This window comes from Lagenorhynchus albirostris, chromosome 10 (genome assembly GCF_949774975.1).
Source record: "Lagenorhynchus albirostris chromosome 10, mLagAlb1.1, whole genome shotgun sequence".
In the NCBI taxonomy this organism is placed as follows: Eukaryota; Metazoa; Chordata; class Mammalia; order Artiodactyla; family Delphinidae; genus Lagenorhynchus; species Lagenorhynchus albirostris.
Window position 1 is genome coordinate 64,040,116 of NC_083104.1, and position 18,351 is coordinate 64,058,466.

Genomic DNA, 18,351 nt, shown 5'->3' on the forward strand with positions numbered 1-18,351 from the left:
AAACCTCTACAGGCTCCCCGTTTCACTCACAGTGAAAGCCAGGGTCCTTTCCACGGCCCATAAAGCCCTGTGGGCTCTGATGCTGCTTTCCTCCCTGCCCTCGCTTCCTCCTCCTCTCTCCTCAACTCTCTCCACTCTGGCCAATGGTCTTCCTGTTAGTTCTCGATCATCCCAACTTCACTTCTACCCCAGGGCCTTTGCACCTACTGCTTGTTGCGCCTAAAGCACACTGCTTGCAGATACCCTCCTGGCTACTCCCTAATTGCATTTAGGCTGTAGTCAGATCTTTTCAGAGGGGCTTCCATGACCACGCTACAGAAGGCAGCATTCCTGTCCCTCCCCAACCCCCTTATCCTGCTGCATCTTTCTCCATGACACTTAGCGCTGACATTCTATGTGTTTACTTTATTATCTCTCTCCCAATTAGAGCTCACATCTCTAACACAGACTTCTAGAGAGCAGGGATTTTTGCCTGTTTTCTTGACTCCCCAGCACCCAACTCAGTGCCTGGCCTGCCGTGGGTGCTCAGTACAAGTTGGTGGAGTGGAGGAACGAGTGTGGGCGGGCCTGGGCTGGGGAGCCTTGCAGTGGGGGGATGCTGCCAGAGCTCTTTCAGAGCCCTCCTGCCTTTCTCCTGGGAACTACACTTCCCAGGGCTCCTTGCCAGGGGCTTCTGGCTCCGGTTAGAGAGCGAGGAGGGAGCATCACTGCTCAGCGGCCCTCCAGCCTCCTCAGCACCTGGTGTCTCCCTGGGCCTTGCTCAACCCCACCCCTGGGATGGCTTCCTCCAGTCTCTGCTGCTCATTGAAATTTCACCTGGCTGTCAAGGCTTGGATCTCAGTGTCATCTATCTGCCACCTCCTTCCCCAGAAGTCTACTCAGATGGCCATTTGGGAGTTCACCAAGGCTGTGGAGGGCAGAGAGAGCCAGTGCCTGGGTGCAGATGTGGCCCGGTAGGCAGGCCATCCCCAGGGAGTCTGCCTCTGGGGTCTCCTGGCTGCAGGTGGCCAGATGAGGTCCAGAAGGTGCTTCTCTGCCCTCAGCTCCCCCTGCCTCGCCTCTCCTCCACGTGGCTTCTCTTTCTTGAGTCCCAGGCTTTTAACATCTGGCCCCCTAGAGGGCTGATCCTCTTACCTGGAGACAGTGCCAGGCCCATCACCACTTTAAAAGGCCTCATTTTAAAAAGAGAGCCCCAAGCCCTCCTCCCCAGAAGTTCTGCACCCACGTTTACATCTCTGACATCCTCCCAGCTGCGAGGCAGCGGAAACTGCTTCCAGCTACTTTTATTTAGGCTTCAGAAGGAGGATTGTGGCCGCCGGCAGATGAGGTCTGCAGGGCCCTGGAAGCGAACCTCAGCCCCGAGTCTCTAAAAATAATTTTCTATTTGGCTCCAGAACCTGGTTCTGCTCTTCATCTGCCTGCAGGAGGCCTTGGGAGGGCCTAGCTCCTGAAGTTGTGCCATGAAAAGCTGACGCAGGAGGTGCTGAAAGGTTGTCCGGCTCCAGTCCCCTCCCCTCCCCCACCTCTGGTGGAGAGCAGGTGTCACCTCTCAGCTGCGTCAAACCTAAGATACCATTCCTTGAAAAAGTAACCATTACGTTAGGTACCATGAAGGGGAAAAAATGCTACTGATTAAACCAGAATAAGGCATCGATTGTTAGACATATTCCAGTTTCAGGGGTATTAAAATGTGAAAACACATGTGCATCTTAGATGAAATACAGTCCTAGTCTGGGTGGAGTCTGGGCAGAGCCCTTTTCTCTCCAAACAGACACTCTGTGGCTCACATCTTCCCTGGAAAGGAAGGGATAAAAGGTTTGTCTTGGATCCAAAGGCTTTTGGCTCCCACTCTTGCTGGGGTTGTGTGTGTGAGAGGAGACAGTGAAGGGGGTGATAGAACAGAGGACCCAGGGAAGTGGAGAAGGGGGTCCTGTCAGCGGAAAGTGGGAAGCCATCTGCCCCCCACAGAGCCTGCTGAATAATAGAGTCACAAGCCTACGCTGCTGCCTTGTGAGCCCAGAGCAAAACAGGTGGCCTCAGCCCCTGTCCCACTGATCTGAGTCACGGAGGACTAGTGAGTGGGAAAGGACTGTCCTCAGCCCTCTCCGGATTACGCAGCCCCTGTGTTCTGTGTTCGGAGAGGCTCTCGGCCCCCAGCAGAGGAGGGAGCTGGAGGGAGCCTCGTCCACTGCTTTCTGAGGGGGAAACAGAAGCCTGCAACCTGGAGCTGTCAACACCAGTCCAGTGAGATGGGGTGATGTGGGAAGGACAGACAAGGGAGTGGGGCCCAGAAAAACTCAGGAGAGGAGCGTCCGCCTGCAGCAGGAAGGACTGGAGTGAGACCTGCAGTAGGGAGGGGGTGGATGTCTCATCCTTTGCAGCCTACGGCGGTTACCGCCATGTTGCCCACCCCCTTCTTCAAGGCCTGAGTGCCTGTCCTCCCAGCAGTGGGGAGTGTGGGCAGTGGACTGCTCCAAGGTGAGCCCCTCTTCCTTGTGCGTGTTCTTGGCTAAAGGGAGCCTCCTCCCTCAAGGTCACCCCATTTTCTGGAGGCAGCCCACATCCAGTGACTGGTACATGGACAGCGTAAAGGATGGTCCCCCTCGCACCATGTGGGACCACCTGCAGGGCCAGGGGTAGCTGAGGCCTTGGCTGTGACCGCATCGCAGCTCAGCTTCTCACTCTGCCCAGTCCTGCCTCCTTCACTCCCCACAGGTGCTGCTCCCAGGAATCTACACACGAATCCCCATTTCAGAGTCTGTTTCACAGGAGCCTGACCTGTCACAGAGACCCTGAGTAAACGAGAGGGAAGCAGACAGTTCTGCTCTGAGGCCCTGGAGACTCCTCCCTGGCCTGTGGGTCCTCTAGACTCAGGGGGAGTTTCCTCCAGGTCTACCTCAGCTCCCTGCCCAGCCACCGACCCGGAGGAGAGGCAGCAGATGCACGGACCACGGCAGGGGCAGGGGATGCAGACAGAGCCCAGGCAGGGGGACTCAGGGACATCTGGCAGGTGATATAACTGCTGGGGGACCCCAAGTGTGGCTACCCCAGGTGATATAACTGCAGGCTCCCCACCTATGTGCACAACAGAGCATATCTGAGCTATGCACAAAGCCGGGGGTTGGCCAGTGTGTAGGTCTGTAGACGATCACGTGTATGGGTACATGTACATAAATGCATGTGTGCGTGTATGTGTGTGCACATGGAGGTAGGAGAAAGCTCCTATGTACTTACACCTGGCATGAAAGCATGTGGTTATGAGTGTACATGGAGGAGTCTGTGTAAGTAGGCGCAAGTGTGTGCAAACAGGACTGTGTGTTTATCAGTGTGCCTGTGTGTGGGTACAGACGACTCAGAGGCAACTCACTCTGTGTGTCATCTCCCTCACCAGCTCCAGCCTCTCTCTTGCCTTAGATTCTCTGCCTAAGCTGTCTTGAGAACAGCTTCTTTTCCTTGTGTCTCAGCCTCCTCCCGGAAGCCTTCCTTGGTGAAGCCACCAGAAATTCTAGGCTACCCTGTCTTGTCATGGGGTGTTCTCGCCAAAACGATTTACTTATAGGCTTGGCTGTCTGTATTTGCCTGTGTCGCCATCAGACTGAGCGCTTTCTGAGGGCAGGGTTGTGTCTCCCTCATCAGACTGAAGTTCCCAACCTTGAGAACTGCCTCCCTCACCAGGCCAGGATCTTCCCAAAGATGGAGCCTAACTCTGTCTCCCAGACTGAGCTCAATAAGCCCCACGAGAAGACAGAGAGCTGAGGACCAGACTCCCTGTACCAAGCCCAGTGCCCTTCCTGGTGACCTGTGTGGGTGTCCAACAGAATGAGCTGTGGGTCGGGCGTTAGGACATCTGAGTTCCAGTCTTGATTCAGTGTGGCTTAGGAAAACGTTTGCTTTTGGGGGTCCAGGTACCTCATCTGTAATGTGAGGGGTTAGTTGGCCCCAGGGCACCTCATGGCCCTGCCCTTTGCCATCACAGCTCTGGTGACATCCAGTCTCCAGGGTCCTGTGCGGCCCCCTGTCATTTACCCTGACCCTGGCCCACCTGCCCATCCCCACTTTAAGCTTGTTAGTTAACCAGCTGCCAGCAGCAATCTCTCCCTCAGCCACGTGGAGGGAGTGAGGAGGGTCAGCGGGCCACATGTCCTGGGTTATTACATTGAATAAACTGACAAAAGCCATCAGAAGATATATTGTTTAACAGGAGATTAAAAACCAACGAGAGCGGCTGGGGTTCTGATCCTGACCTCTGTGTTTTTAATTTCTTTTGCTGCTCAAATCACCACGTTCTAAAATGATAAAAGTAGCTGTGTTTGCTCAAGGGTTTTATCATTAATTGATTTGGCTGAAGTTTTCTCATAAGCCCCATCTTTTGGAACACGCTTCTCATTTTAAGCCTCTAGACTCAGTGAGGAGAGGGTCAAGACCCATGGGGGCAGCGGTGGGCGTCGAGGGTTACCTCGGCAAGCATCTCCCCACAGGTCAGCGGGCCCAGGTACTGCCCAGAAGCCCCGGCCCCTGGAGCAGGCTTCTCCCCATCCTTCTAGCTAAAGGGCCAGAGTCTGCACAGTCTCCCCCAACACTAGGCGGGTCAGAGCCTGGCGGGTGCCCTGCAGAAGGCTGGCAACCCTAGGCTGCAGGGAGAGGTGTCTGGTCAGGCCTCATCTCCCAAATCCGTGCCATTCAGTGGAGCTCAGAGGCCCACTTGGGCCCCCACTTCCCTAACAGACCTTCCCCTCCTCCGTCCCTCCCCTCCCCATCTCCATCGGGACCCCTTCCTGGGGAGGAGCCACTACTGACCTTGTTTCCCACGCTCCAGGCCAGGCCTCAGCTCTGATGGCAGTTGGCCTGGGCTTCTGGCTGGGTGATTAGAAAACCTTCATGGAAGACAGATGTTTGTATCTAACAGTGAAAGATGAGAAAGATTAAACAATCATAGTAAGCGTTCAATTTCTGATGGTACATAGTAACATATGTGCCTACAGTAGAAAACATGAAAAACGCAGACAAGTCTTCCATGTTAGCGTGAGCCCTCGTGGGCGCACATGAGGGGGTGCCGACTGGAGCCCGTCCCCGGGGCAGGAGGTGGGGGGGGGTCACCGTAGTGACCGGAGGGCTGAGGTGTGTTAGACATGTCTGGCGGGCCCGCTTCACCTTCACTGCTTCTTTTCTCTTCAGCATGTGGCTCTCTTGGTCTCAGGCTCCTTGTCTCGGTGAGGCCGGAACGACGGCCTCACATCCTCACAACCTCAGGGTTGAGGGAAGAGAGGAGCGCTCTCCCCCAGCTCCAGTTCTGGAAACTGCAGGGAAGCTCTCTGATTGGTCTGGCTTGGGTCACATGCCTAAGCCCAGGCCAATCACGGAGCAGAATCAGGTAAGAGGCTAGCAGTTCCCATTGGTCCACATGGCGATAGCGGGTGGGAGGGTGAAGATTGGGGCTGGGCGGGGTGGTGTTGCCCAAATTGGGGGTGGGGAAATGCAGACAGGGAGACTTCCCCAAATCAAGTGTCCTATTACTATAAAGAATATACAAATTACTTGTTAAACCAGTGTTAACACTGGGGTGTAGTTCATGCTAATGTATTTTCTGTTCAAAACATCTCAGTAGGTGAAGGCATTTAACAGAAGAGCAAAGTGAATTGGACACACGTGGAACGATGATGGACAGCACCATAAACAGGGAAGCGCACTTGAAAACGACAATGAGATACAATTTCCTACCCGTTGGGTTGACGAAAATGAAAACGTCTCTCCGTCAAGGATGTGGGAAACGGGAACTCTTCACTTGGACTTGGTATCACTACTCAGCAGCGCACTCAGCAGTCCTTGTAAAGATGATGAGCCCCTGCTACTCAGCTACTGCGCGTAAATCCCCAGAGACAGTCTCACGTGTGTGTGTGTGTGTGTGTGTGTGTGTGTGTGTGTGTGTGTGTGTGTGTGTGTGTGTGTGTGTGTGCGCGCGCGCGCTCAAGGAGGCCTAAGAGCTGCAGCATTTTATGGGAAAAAATATTGTTGATAATCTCACCGTTTATTAACCAGAGAAAGGATAAATAAAGTGTGGGATACTCAGAAATGGAATTCTCGACAGCAGTTAAAATTAATGTTACGCATTATCAAGATGGATTACGTGCACAAACATACTGTTCTTTGAAAAAAAGCAGGTTGCAGAAAGTCTCGTGCTGTTTATTAATACGTAAAAACATGTACAAATATTATGTATTACTTATGGATACATTCCCAGGAAGTGAATGTTTAAAATCACGCATGGGAATGATAGCAGCTGAGAGGGACAGAGGGAAGGGGGCTATATAAGGAACTGGGGAGAGGTACACAGAGGATTTCAGCTGCATGTGTAATCTTTATCTCTTCTAAAATGATCTAAAGCAAAATAAAAATAAAATGGGGATCATTTTGTTTATATATATAAATGTATAAATGTAGGTACATGGGTGTCTCTCTCTATTTTTTTAATGTCCTGCTGTTCACTTAACGTGTTATAATGAGCATGAAAACATGATTTTTAACGGCTGCATAATATCCCCGCAAAGGGATGTGTCATAATTTATGAAGCCGTGTCCTGTGTTTACCTATATAGGTTTTTTCCTATTTTTTTCACACGGCAATGAGTGTCCTTATGCGAATTATTTCCTTAGGGCAGAAAGCTGGCACAAAGATTTGAGCTATTTTTAAGGCTCTTGATAATTATTGGGTGGAGCGTTAGCCAGACTCTTTGGGTTACTAGTGACAGACCAGTTCCAACTGGCTTAAGAAGGGACATGTGTTGGCTTATGTTACTGAAAAGGCCGGGGAAGGAAGGCTGCCTTCAGGGGTGACCCAGAGTCCTCAGGGACTAGTCCCCGCTCTCTCCATCCGTCACTTCTGCTTTCCTCTGACTCATCGCAGGCAGGCAGCCCCTCTTCTCATGGCACAGGATGGCCGCCAGCATCTATAGGCTCACAGTCTAGTTTCCTAGGGCTGCTGTAATAAATGACAACAAACGTGGTGGCTTCAGGCAGCAGAAATGCAATCTTTCACGGCTTTGGAGGCCAGAAGTCTGAAATCAAGGTGTCATCAGGGCTGTGCTCCCTCCGGAGCCTCTAGGGAAGAACCCGCTCCTTGTCTGCGCAGCTTCTGTGGGCTGTTGGCATCTTCTGGCTTGTGGCCGCATCTCTGCTAAGTTTTAACGTCGCCTTCTCCTTTCTGTGTTTAATCTCTCCTCTGTGTGTGTCTCATTGCTCTTATAAGGATACTTGTGATGGCACTAAGGGCCCACCTGGATAATCTAAGATAAGCTTTTCCTCTCAAGACCCTTAACTTAATCATACCTTTTGGCATCTTAAGTTAATATTCACCCTTTTGGCATATAATGTAATGCTTACAGGCTCTGTAAACATTCCTAAACATTAGGAAGTAAATATATCTTTGGAAGGGAGGCATTTTCAGCCTACCATACCATCCCTACTGCCCAGGATCCCAGAGGATCCCAGGGGAGGGCTCTGATTGGCCAGCTGGAGTCACGTGCCCATTCCTAAGCTGATCACTGTGGCCAGAGCACAGAGGACTTCCAGTTGGCCTGGCCTGGGTTACACACCTAACCTTGCAGCTGGAGAGTGGGGCCAGCCAGCTCTACCTAATCACATGGACGGAGTGCTATCACTGTGGGATGGAGGAAGGGCAGCTCCCCAAAGAATGGGATGCTGGGCAGGCAAAATGCATGTCCTCCAGGAATGGGAGGGGATCTGATGGGCATTCTAGATGGAGATACAGTGTGAGCAAAGGCTCAGAACTGGGAGAATCAAGAGTGATAATAACAACTGCCCACGTTTACTGAGTCCTTAAATGTGCCAGACACTATTCTCAGCATTTTCCCTGTAGTAACTCACTGATGACTTACGATTCCTTATGACACAGATGTACTGTTGTTATGGCCATTTTTACAGATGAGGAAACTGAGGCACAAAGAGATGAAGCAACTTCCCAATTTCTCACAGCTAAGAAGCATGGAGGCAGGGTTTGAATCCAGGAGGTATGTGCCCAAGTCTTAACCACCATTCTGGAGGTAGTAAGCGATCCTGTTTGGCAAGAATGTAGGGGCTGTGTGGGAGAGAGCTTGAGAACAGGTTTGCTGAGGGTGGGCTGTAGAGAGCCTGAGGACAGGCTGAGGTGCTGGGGCTCTATTTAGAAACCACAGGGCCCCAGGGGTGATAGAGCAGGGGAGTCATGGGACCCAGACAGGGCTTTAAGGGGGATGGGAGAGAGGGAGCTGAGGGGGGATGGGCGCTGCGGCTTGAGTGAGGATGGGGGCGGCGCAGAGGAGAGGAGGGTCTGCAAGAGGGCCCAAGGGTGGGAGTGAGGAGGGGCCACATCTGGAAGGCAGAGCCACAGGCCTCAGAGACTGGAGACCTGGGAGCCCCCGTGGCACAGACAGGGCATTTGGGAGGAGGAAGTAGGAGGAAGCAGTTTGGGGGGCAGAGGGAGGAGGGGCTTTCCCATTCGGGACACACTGAGTGGCTCCTCTGGGGGGCCCTGGGCCAGGGGCTCGTCACAGATGAGCTGGAGCCCTCTCCGAGGGGAGGAGGGTAGGGAGAGTGCATGTCTCTGCCTCACAGTGGGTGGCATTCCTGGGTGGCCCGTCCCTATCCTCCAGCAGCCTGGAGTGTGCCCTCCCTCCTCTGGAGCTGCGGCCCCTTCATCTTCCCAGGGAGCAGTGAGTGGCAGCAGCTGAACTATTTAATAAGTGCAGGAGAGAGAGCAGTTCCACCAAGGGCTTCGGCAGAGGGTGCCCCTGCCACGAGGCCTCTCAGCTCCTGGGTCTGGCATCTCTCGCCCTCTCTGTCCTGCCCAGGGCCAGTGACCTGCAGAGAGCCGGCCACTGTCACTGTTGGAGGAGAGGGTGACCTGAGCCCCAATGCTGGTGTGCCCCATTCCCACAAAGTTTCCCCCTGTGGAAACCTGAGGCCAGAGTGTTTGTATTGCAATTATATTTTGAAGATAGGGATGCTCTGGGTGGCCTGGTTTTTGACTTGGAGACGCTGAGACCCCCAACAAATATAGGTCAGGGAGAGATAAAGACTCCGGCTTATCGGAAAAGACTATAATGACACAGGAGGGCTGGAGGGAGACCCTGGAATTCATGAGGTTCTCCCCCCATCCCCCGCCTCCACCTCTGACTTTGCCACTCGATTTTAACTGCCTTCGCTGCTCCAGTTATCAGAGGCCTGATGAGAGTGTGGGTAGAGCCGGGCTCCATCTCCCAGCCCCTAAGATGCCCTCTACGCCTCTTTCCCAGATAGGCGTGGGCATGTGCGTGTACACACACACACACACACACACACACACACACACACACACACAGACACACACACACACACACACAATCATAGACATGTACCTAGCTCTCCAGTGCCCTGCCCTCCATGGACAGATAAACCCTATTGTGTTTACACAGCTTCCCCTGGAGCCAGGCCTCAACCAAGGGCAGTCAGCCCCCACTGGCTGTAAAAGATGGACCGAGTCAGCCTGTGGGGTCTCTGGGGAATCTGGAATTAGGCTCCGAGATCCGTGCTTGGACGCAATGGTATTCTATCCCTCCTGGTGCTGCAGAGGCTGCAAAGCTAAAGACTATGTTTCCCAGACTCCTGTGCACTGAGGGGTTCATGAGTAAGGTTCTGCTGAATAGACGCGCCTGCATGAGACTTGGAAGGCGGAAGTAAAACGCAGCCAGCTTCCTGGTCCTTTGCCTGTTTGCTGATGGCACGTGGATTTTCCTTCAGCAGCGTTCCTATGTCCAGTCGCCAGCTCTGTGGGAGCCCAGATGCAGGTAGGTTGCTGACAGCAGCTTCCAGATCCTGGGATAGCAGCTGCAGCCCTGTGTCCCAGTGGTGGCTCTGGACTCCCCACCTTCCTGATGGGCCGGTTCAGCAGTGTTGTCCTGTCATTCCTGGACGCCCAGCTGGGAGCCAACTCCTACAGTACTTCCCATGGCTTTGCAAGCATCTGATTCCCTGTATTGATTCCCTCTCTGCTTAAAATCCCAAGGCTGCTGCTGTTTCCTGCACTGGACCCTGACTGAAACAGACACAAATGCACTTTGTGCTAACAGTTGGGACTTTTAGCATGAAGTTAGCAGGTCACGAGGGGCCCCAGGACCACGGTAACTATGAAAGGCCAAAAAAAGTGAATTCGGGAGTAGAATCTGTAGAAATGCCCCTCACCCCCACCCCACCCAGTGGGAGGAAGCACAGGGGCGCTTTCTCCCTTCCTGATGCTTCAGTGTTTGGGGCCCCTGGCCACATGTGGCCTCGTGTGGCAGGACGACCCGTCAAAACGTTCATTTGTATTCTCTGGTAACCCCCATCCTGACCTTGACCGTCTCCCCTTCAGTAGCTGGCAGGACAGCTGCTGTCTCAGGGAAGGGATGACTCAGCATAAAGAAACAAGCAGTCCTGGCCTGACTTCTGAGTTCGAAATCACAGCCCTCAAAGGGAGACGGAAACGGCTCACGTCGTTAACAGTTCAGGAGATCAGGGCGGGTGGATGACACAGAACACGCTTCCTACCCCTGCCTTCTCCCCCAGCACAGTTTTCTGTACGGGGACTTGAGGGAAAGGCCGAGGGAAACCAAGCAGGACTTGGGTCCCTGAGAAAGATGAGTCCTGAGGTCACATGTGGCCTTTCAGCTTGGCTCACTCTGCTACCTGATAGGGTGGCCCAGAGTCCCAGTTCCAAATTCCTCCAATCTCATTGGCTTAGCTGATCTTTTCCAGCCAGGCCCCAAGTCAAGGTCAGTGACCAGCCTCTGAGGAAACAGCCTTTGGCTCCAGTGACCACCTCTGGTCTGAGCAGCCTCGGCCAGGAGCTGAGTCACATGGATGGAGCCATGGGTACCGTACCTCGGAGTGTTAGCAGGGGCTGCAGGTGGGGGCCCGGCAGACGCATCTAGTCCCAGAACACCCTGCTTCCTTCACAGGTGGCAAATCTCTTAAGGCAGGGTCTGTGCATTACCGGGCTTTTGTGGTTCCTTCACCTCATTGGTCCGTGTCACCTCCAGGATGTAGGAGTTTGGCCAGATGGAATGTTTATTTGCTTTTGAATTTTTCCATGTTGCAGGAAATGACTGCTTTGTTTAAGAATTCCAGCTATCCCAGCAGCAAATTTCCAGCCCCGGTTTCTGCTAATGGCGAGCAAGTTTGGGGCATCACCCAAGTGCACTGTGCCTCAGTTTCCCAAAGTGTAAATGCAGACACCTCTGGGGAGACTGATGTGACATTTACCAGCATGAAAATGCTACGAAGAAGCCCAGAGCAGACCCTGTAAATGTAAACCCTGTGGGGGATGGTGATCTCAGTCCTCCTCTTTCCTGTCTCTCCCCCAACCCGGCCCCCAGCCCAGGCCTCCCCCAGGCTACCCTTAGACCCGAGGTAGAGAGAGGAGACACCCCCTGCACCCCAGGGCAGGCACGGCGAGGGGCTGGGTCTGGCCAGGCTGGGGCAGCGAGGAGCTGACGGAGCCTTTCCCCCGTGATGGATGGCCTGCCGGCTGGAGCCGCAGTTCCAATTTGCTCCCCATTTGGACGGACGCTTTACCCACAATTCACCTTGTCAGGGCCACAAATCACTCTGCGCAATCAGACCAAAGAGGCGGTGGGGGAGACGGGAGGCGGGACACAGTGGCTCCCGGAGGAGTCTGGGGAGGGGCGCCACGGGGTTGGGGTGCCGATGGTGTGAGGTTTGGCTCCATCATGGGCCCTCTTTTCCCTCCAGGCCTGCCTCCTGCAAGCTCAGCCTCCCAACAGCTCCAGATGACCTGTTCTGTATTCAGTCCTAACCTCGCACCCCCTTCCCAGTTCCCTGCTGAGGTGTTCCCTCGTCCTCCTGAAATAAGTACAGAGAACACTGTGTTTATTGTCCTACTGCCCCAAACTGGCCTTTGCCCAGCTCGACCATACTGGCTCCACTATGCTTAGAAATCTCCAGGGCCTTCTGCTGCCTTCCACCCCCTCCACGGGACAGACCCACTATACCTTCAGGCCACCATTAGACTTAGAGCTATTCATTCGTTCATTCATTCTGAAAACACTGATTGAGCATTCACTATGGCACAATGGTGAGCAAAACTGTGAGCCCACAGTCCATGGATGGCAGACATTAATTGAACAATTAGAGAAGTGTACACAACCTCAAACTGAGACAACAGCTGAGGAGGACATGGAGATGGTGGGTCGGCCAGGTCTCAGTCTCTCTCCACTCTCTTCCTTTAAAGCTCTGCTTAGGCTCACCTCCTCCAGGAAGCCTTCCCTGACTGCACATCCATATACCCCATTAATGGGCACTACATGATGGGTCTCTGGATTCAAGACCTCTCCTGGTGGTGTTTGTCTTTCTGTTTAGCCTCCAAGGGTGAAGACTCCCCCAGTTAGAAGCCTGCCTACTCAAGCAGGGTCTGGATATCAGCAGTGCCTTCTCAGGACTCAGTTCAGATGCTTCCTCCTCCAGGAAGCCTTCCTTGGCACATGTCTTGGGCTTGGAACCTGTCCTTTGGCCCCCGCCATACCCTGTGCTCAGAAGGCATTGGAGCTGCCCCACTCACCTCCACTGGGTACCTCTGGGCCATCCAGCTTTACCCCAGGGCTCCAAAGATCTCTCCTCCAGCTCTGCTCCTGCCCTCCCCCCACCCTGGCCTCCCCCCACCTCTGCCCTCTGCTAATGATGATGTAGTGGCACAGAGAGCAGGCTTTGATCTATAGCAGCTGCCTCCCTCCATGGTGGGTTTCCCAGCCTCACATATCACTTTCCCTGGACTGGTCACAGTGTTCCTGGATTCATCTTGCTGAAGGAGCTGGTGCTGCTGTGCTTGGCATAAACAGGGAAGGTGACTCTCCCCGTGTCCCCGGCCAGCCAGGTCCTGGAGGCAGCAGGCGGTGAGGGAGTCAGGCCCCGCTGATGGCAGGGCTGCTGGCTGGCAGGCCCGAGTGGTGTCTCACTGCTGATCCATCTGTTCACCTCTCTGCAGAATGGGTAGAGGCACACGGTACTTCTCTCCCTTGGAGGGACTAACACTTGCAGGGGTGAAGCAGAGAGAGAGGTGAGAGTGCTGGCAAGCTTCACCCAAACCTGGGGGTCTGGGAGGCAGAGGGGGCTGTCACCCATCTTGGTGGGGCCAGAATGTCCCCATGATGAAATCGTATAGACAGAGCGGGCCCACTTTCAACAGCTCCAATGCATGAGCATCTGCCTTGAGACAAAAACCGAATGGGGGACAACTGTTCTCCTCGCAGCGGAACTCACTCTAGGATCCTCAGCGATGCGTTTTCCTGTTGAATTTAAACGAGGATTTTTCTGCCTGGCATTGATTTATGCTCCCAACCTTTCAGGCACTCATGGCTTGTATAAACGGAGGACCGTGCACATCAGAGGCGGGTCTGTGGAGCTGATCTCAGCGGAGATCCGTCCGCCTACCGGACACGTGGGAGCTGTCGCGGTGCAGGGGAGGCTGAGCTGAGCGCCCCTGTGCCTCCGCTTCCCCATCCCCCCTCAACCACGTGCTCACATAGCAGCTTCCTAGGGTGCGCTGTTCTGACACAGAGATCTGGGGCTTTGGACACTGGCAACAAGCCAGTGCCTCTAGGTGGGGCAGAGCAAAGCTGCTTCCACCCTCCAGGCCCTCTCCCCTCCCCTCTTGCACCTTTCAAGGCCCTCTGTTTTGCTCCGGCCCAGGTTTTCATCTCCCCTCTCCGTCCTCTGCTTCCCACAGGTTTCTCCCAATCCTCCCTCCACTGGACAGTCTGCATTCGCCCCTCAGCCCTGCTCTTCACCCTCTCCACGTGCCCAGTGCTGTTGGCACCAGCGGGCATCCTGCCTTGTGGGACTGATGGGGTTCGCCAATGGGGAGGTACAAGCAGGAGCTCAAAGAGTGTGTGGGCAAGCGGGTGGGGCATCTATAGTTGACAGCATCAGGACCTGCCAGCTCCTGCGGGTCAGCTCCTCCACACCCACCCTTTCCGGGCTGCTCTCCCCTGTGCCTCTTCAGGTCTACGGGTGGTCGTGGCTCCCCGTCCCGCCAGCCCCCAAGTACGCACCACCCTTGTTGGTTTCCGGAGTCCAGTGTTGCACCTATGGCAGAACGTACCCGTTTGAGGGACTGTTTCCTTCCTCTCTGGTCCTCTCTCCTTTCTTTGGTCCTTTTCCTGTCCTCGTATTTTCTCTTTTGCCCCTCCCGGCTCTCATTCCTGCCGGGAAGGGGCCGGTGGCCCCGTGGGGTCTGGAGTCTCCAGCGAGTGTGGTGAGGCCCTTCAGCCACTTGGAAGATTCTGAAATTCAGTTATAACTGATGCATCCAGCACGCACAGGCCCAGGGGAGTTGCTTCAGGTTAGTCAAACCCTTAGGAAGCAGATTCAGAAAACAGACCCCTTCCCTCAATGTATCTAATGTGGGGTCCCATACCCAGTGGAATGGACATTTCCAGTTATTTGCCCAGGACGTGCCCTTCCAGGGCATCAAGGGCAGGGAGGAGAAATTTGATTCCTTGCAGCATTTTCCAGAAAACGTTAATCTCATGAAATGCTCCTTACAAAAGGGGGTTCCATGATCAAATTAGTTAGAGAAACTCAGCATTCTATAAATTTCCAATATGTTTCTTTCTAGCAAAGGCTCTGAAATGCCCTGAAGTAAAAAGTATTTTGTTCGATACTGTATATGTTTGGCCCAGTGTCCCCCCAGGCTGGCTCTGGGAACTGAAATGCATTTTTCCCCCCAGTGACTCATTTCCTGAGCCCTGGGTTCTACCGGACACACTTTGGGAAACCTTGATCTCAGGCCCAGCGCGCGTGGTTCTGTGCTGTAGAGTATTTCTTATTTAGATCAGGCTTTGAGCCATGCAGATGAGGCTGGAGTCCTGGCTCTGGTTCTTAGTGGCAGCCAGGTCTGGGGAAAAGCATTTACCAACTTTCAAGTCTCAGTTTCATCTCTAAAAAAAGGAAGAATCCATTGCTCTGAGGATTCAAGGTGATAATCATATCTAGGTGAAGATACTCTTGGTTGCAAGAACATGATTCACGTTAAACAGAAAGGGGGATTTATTGGAAGGATGCTGAGAGTTTTCCAGGTCCCCCGGGGTGGCGGTGCAGCAGGAGGGCCAGTATCCACACTCCACCCTTCATCTCTTGCTCCTCTCTGTATGTCTGCTTCCTCTGTCTTCCTCTGCAGACCGTGTTTATGGCTTCCAGGGGTACGGGGCTGGATGTGCTCACCTGCAGCCCCCATGGCAGCCTCAGCTCCTGAGTTCCCATCATCTCTTCCTTGCTGTGGTCTGGACTGAGAAGACTGCCCCTCAGACAAACTCCGACCCCCCAGAGAGAGAGCCTGATTGGCTCAGCCTCGTAAGTGTCTGCTCCCATCCAATCATCTGTGGCCAGGGTGCCGGGGTCACCCTGGTGCCACACCCCGTGGCCCTTTTGTCTCAGGAGTGGTTCTCAGCACACATGGTACAGGGACACCGGCTGAGCAGATGCTCACAAGGATGTCCTACAACAGGTAAAGTGCCTGAAAGCAGGGTAAATACTCAGTAAGTGTAGCTGGTATAATTAAGCAATTCTGTGTCTCTGGCTGAGAAGGAAGTAGAGGTTCGCAATAACAAGGACTGCCGTCCACCTGGAAGAGCTCCACTCACACCCCTCAAACTTCCATGTGTATAAAATCACCTGGACACAGAACACAAGAAATATTACCCCTCCCCGCCAAAAAAACCCCAAAGGATAATTTGGACTATATTCAAATGAAAAACTCTGTTCATCAAAGGATATCATTGAGTAAAAAGGCAAGACGCCAAGCTGAAGAAGATATTTACAATACACATCTCCAACAAAGGACTGGAATTCCAAATATATACAGAACTCCTATAAATCGATAAAGAAAAAGACAATCTGATTAAAAAACTGGCAAAAGATCTGAACAGGCACTTCATGAAAGAGGATGCCCAAATGGCCAATAAACAGGAGAAAATGTGCTCAACATCATTAGTCATCAGGGAAATGCGAGCTGAAGCATAAAATGATCCCACTGCACACCCACCAGAATGGCTCAAATGAAGAGAGACGTGTACCAACTGTCGGGGAGGATGTGGAGCAACGGAAACTCCCAGACGCTTCGGGGGGAAGTCTAAATCGGTACAGCTACTTTGGAAAATCATTCGCGGTATCTGTTGAACCTGCACACAAGCAAACCCCAGGATGCAACATTCCACTCGTAGATAGGCACCCTTCGGAAGTGCATACACATGTCCACAGGGGTATACGGAGTAGAATTTTCATAGCAACCCTCTTTTGCTATCCTAAAGCTAAGAAACAACCCGATGCCCACTAATGCAGACAAATTGTGGCACAGTCGTAGGTTGGAAAGCTACTTGGCAGTGAGGGGACATAAACCACTTCTGCATGTAACAATATCAATGCGCCTCAGAAACAATGTTGGGCAGGAAAAGCCAGACCCAAGTGTCTGTAGAATTCCATACACTTGAAGTTCAAAAGCGGGCAACACTGGTCTAAGCTGTTAGAAGTAAGGGTAGTGGCGCCCTCTGGGGGGGTTGGTGGGAAGGGGGCAGCAGGGGGTTTCTGAGGGGCTATTGATGTTTTATTTCTTGATCTGGTGTAGATTAAACAGATGTGCAGCTTGTGAGAATGCATTGAATAATTCACTTATGCCTTATACGCTTTTCTGTATTTATGTATCCACTAATAACATTTATGGAAAAAAAACCCTGCAGGGCTTATGTGAAAGTGCAGATTCTTATGCCCCATTTCCAGAGAGTCTGATTCATCGGGTCCTGGGAGGGACCTGGGAGTCTGCATTTTGACCAGCTCCCTGGGTAAGCCTGAGCAGCAGGCTTTAAGCCTGGCCCTGGCCAGCGCTGGGAGGGTTGAGTGGAGCTTGGCTGTTCTTGGTGGCCTGCCCCATCCGCTTGAGGTGCTGGGGGAATGTTTTGGGGTGTGAGCAGGAGATGGGGAGGTGGAAGGGGCAGGAAAAGCCTGTGTACCCAAGGGAGCGGCTGCTCTCTGGTGCGCTCACAGTAGAAAAGACAGTGAGCGGACTCCCAGGCATGACCCTTGGAGGGCCAGCCTTTCTCAGGGTGGGGCATGGGTACCAGGAGGGCTCCATTCAAGGTCCTGATTAAGTGACTCTCTGGGCCTCAGTTTGCCTTGTGCGGTGTGGGGAGGCAAACTCTTTACAGCCTCAGAGGTGGGTTCTAGCTTGAGTTCCAGTTCTGGTCCTGCCCTGGAATAACTGTGTGCCCTTGGGACAGTCGCTTGCCCTCTCTGGGCCTTAGGTTGTTCACCTGTAATACAAAGGGTGGGACCGTGTGTTCACCTTGCCACCTGGAAGCAGCTCTCTCCTATTCTTAAGCGGAGACCCCTCCCTGAATACCTCTTGGAGGGTGCTGCTGTCCACAGCACTGGCCATGGACAGTCTGGCGAGCGTGGGTTTCATATCTATTTCCTCCGTAGCCCCGCCCCTTCAGCTGACCATGAGCGCCTGGAGGGCAGGCCTGGGCTCATTCATCTTTGTTTCCAGCACCCCACACCATATCAGGCACAGTAAATGTTGCATTGAAACCTCTCAGGGCCTCCCTGCCCCGACATGCTGGGGTTCTTTCTGGGAGTAGTACAAGGACACACAGGTCCCAGGGGTAAGAGGATCCACCATGCCATCCCACCACCAGCTAGCCTATGAGGTGACTTGACTCCTGGTCACCAAGGGGATCCAGAGAGGCACCGCCACCCCTCCTTCCAGCCTGGAGCCCTGGCAGGCAGGCAGGCACATGGAGGGTCGGCGGTTCTGGCTGTCTGCTGAGTTCACTTAGGGCTGAGTTGTTAACTCTTGGCTCGCGCAGGGCAGCCAGGGCCCTGGGCGTCCCTTGGAACCAAGAGGGGCAGGCCTGCGCTAATTGAAGGCTTAATTAATTTTCCCAGTGGAGGCTGCAGCCAGTGCCTTCTCTCTGCCATCTGGCCGTTTGTCTCCTCCTGGTGGGATCACCCTCTGCCCTCCCCGGGGAGAGCTGACTGCTCCTCCATCTGGGCCCTGAGTACTGCGGGCTCCCAGCTGGGCTCTCCACTCCAGAGAGCTCCTTCCTCGGCTCCTCTACCAGGTCCTGTGCCCCAGGGTCCCTCCTCATTCTTTGGCCTTCAGGGTTACCCCGAGCTTTGGGCGTTTCCACACAGGCCCTGGGGCCTTGCAAGCCACATCTGAGTGGTCCACCAGGATGTTCCAGAGGTGGGCAGACTGAGCACTTTCTACTGGCCTTCCAGGTCATCCCTGAGGACGCAGGGTATCAATCTTCACACCTCACCACTGTGAACGAGG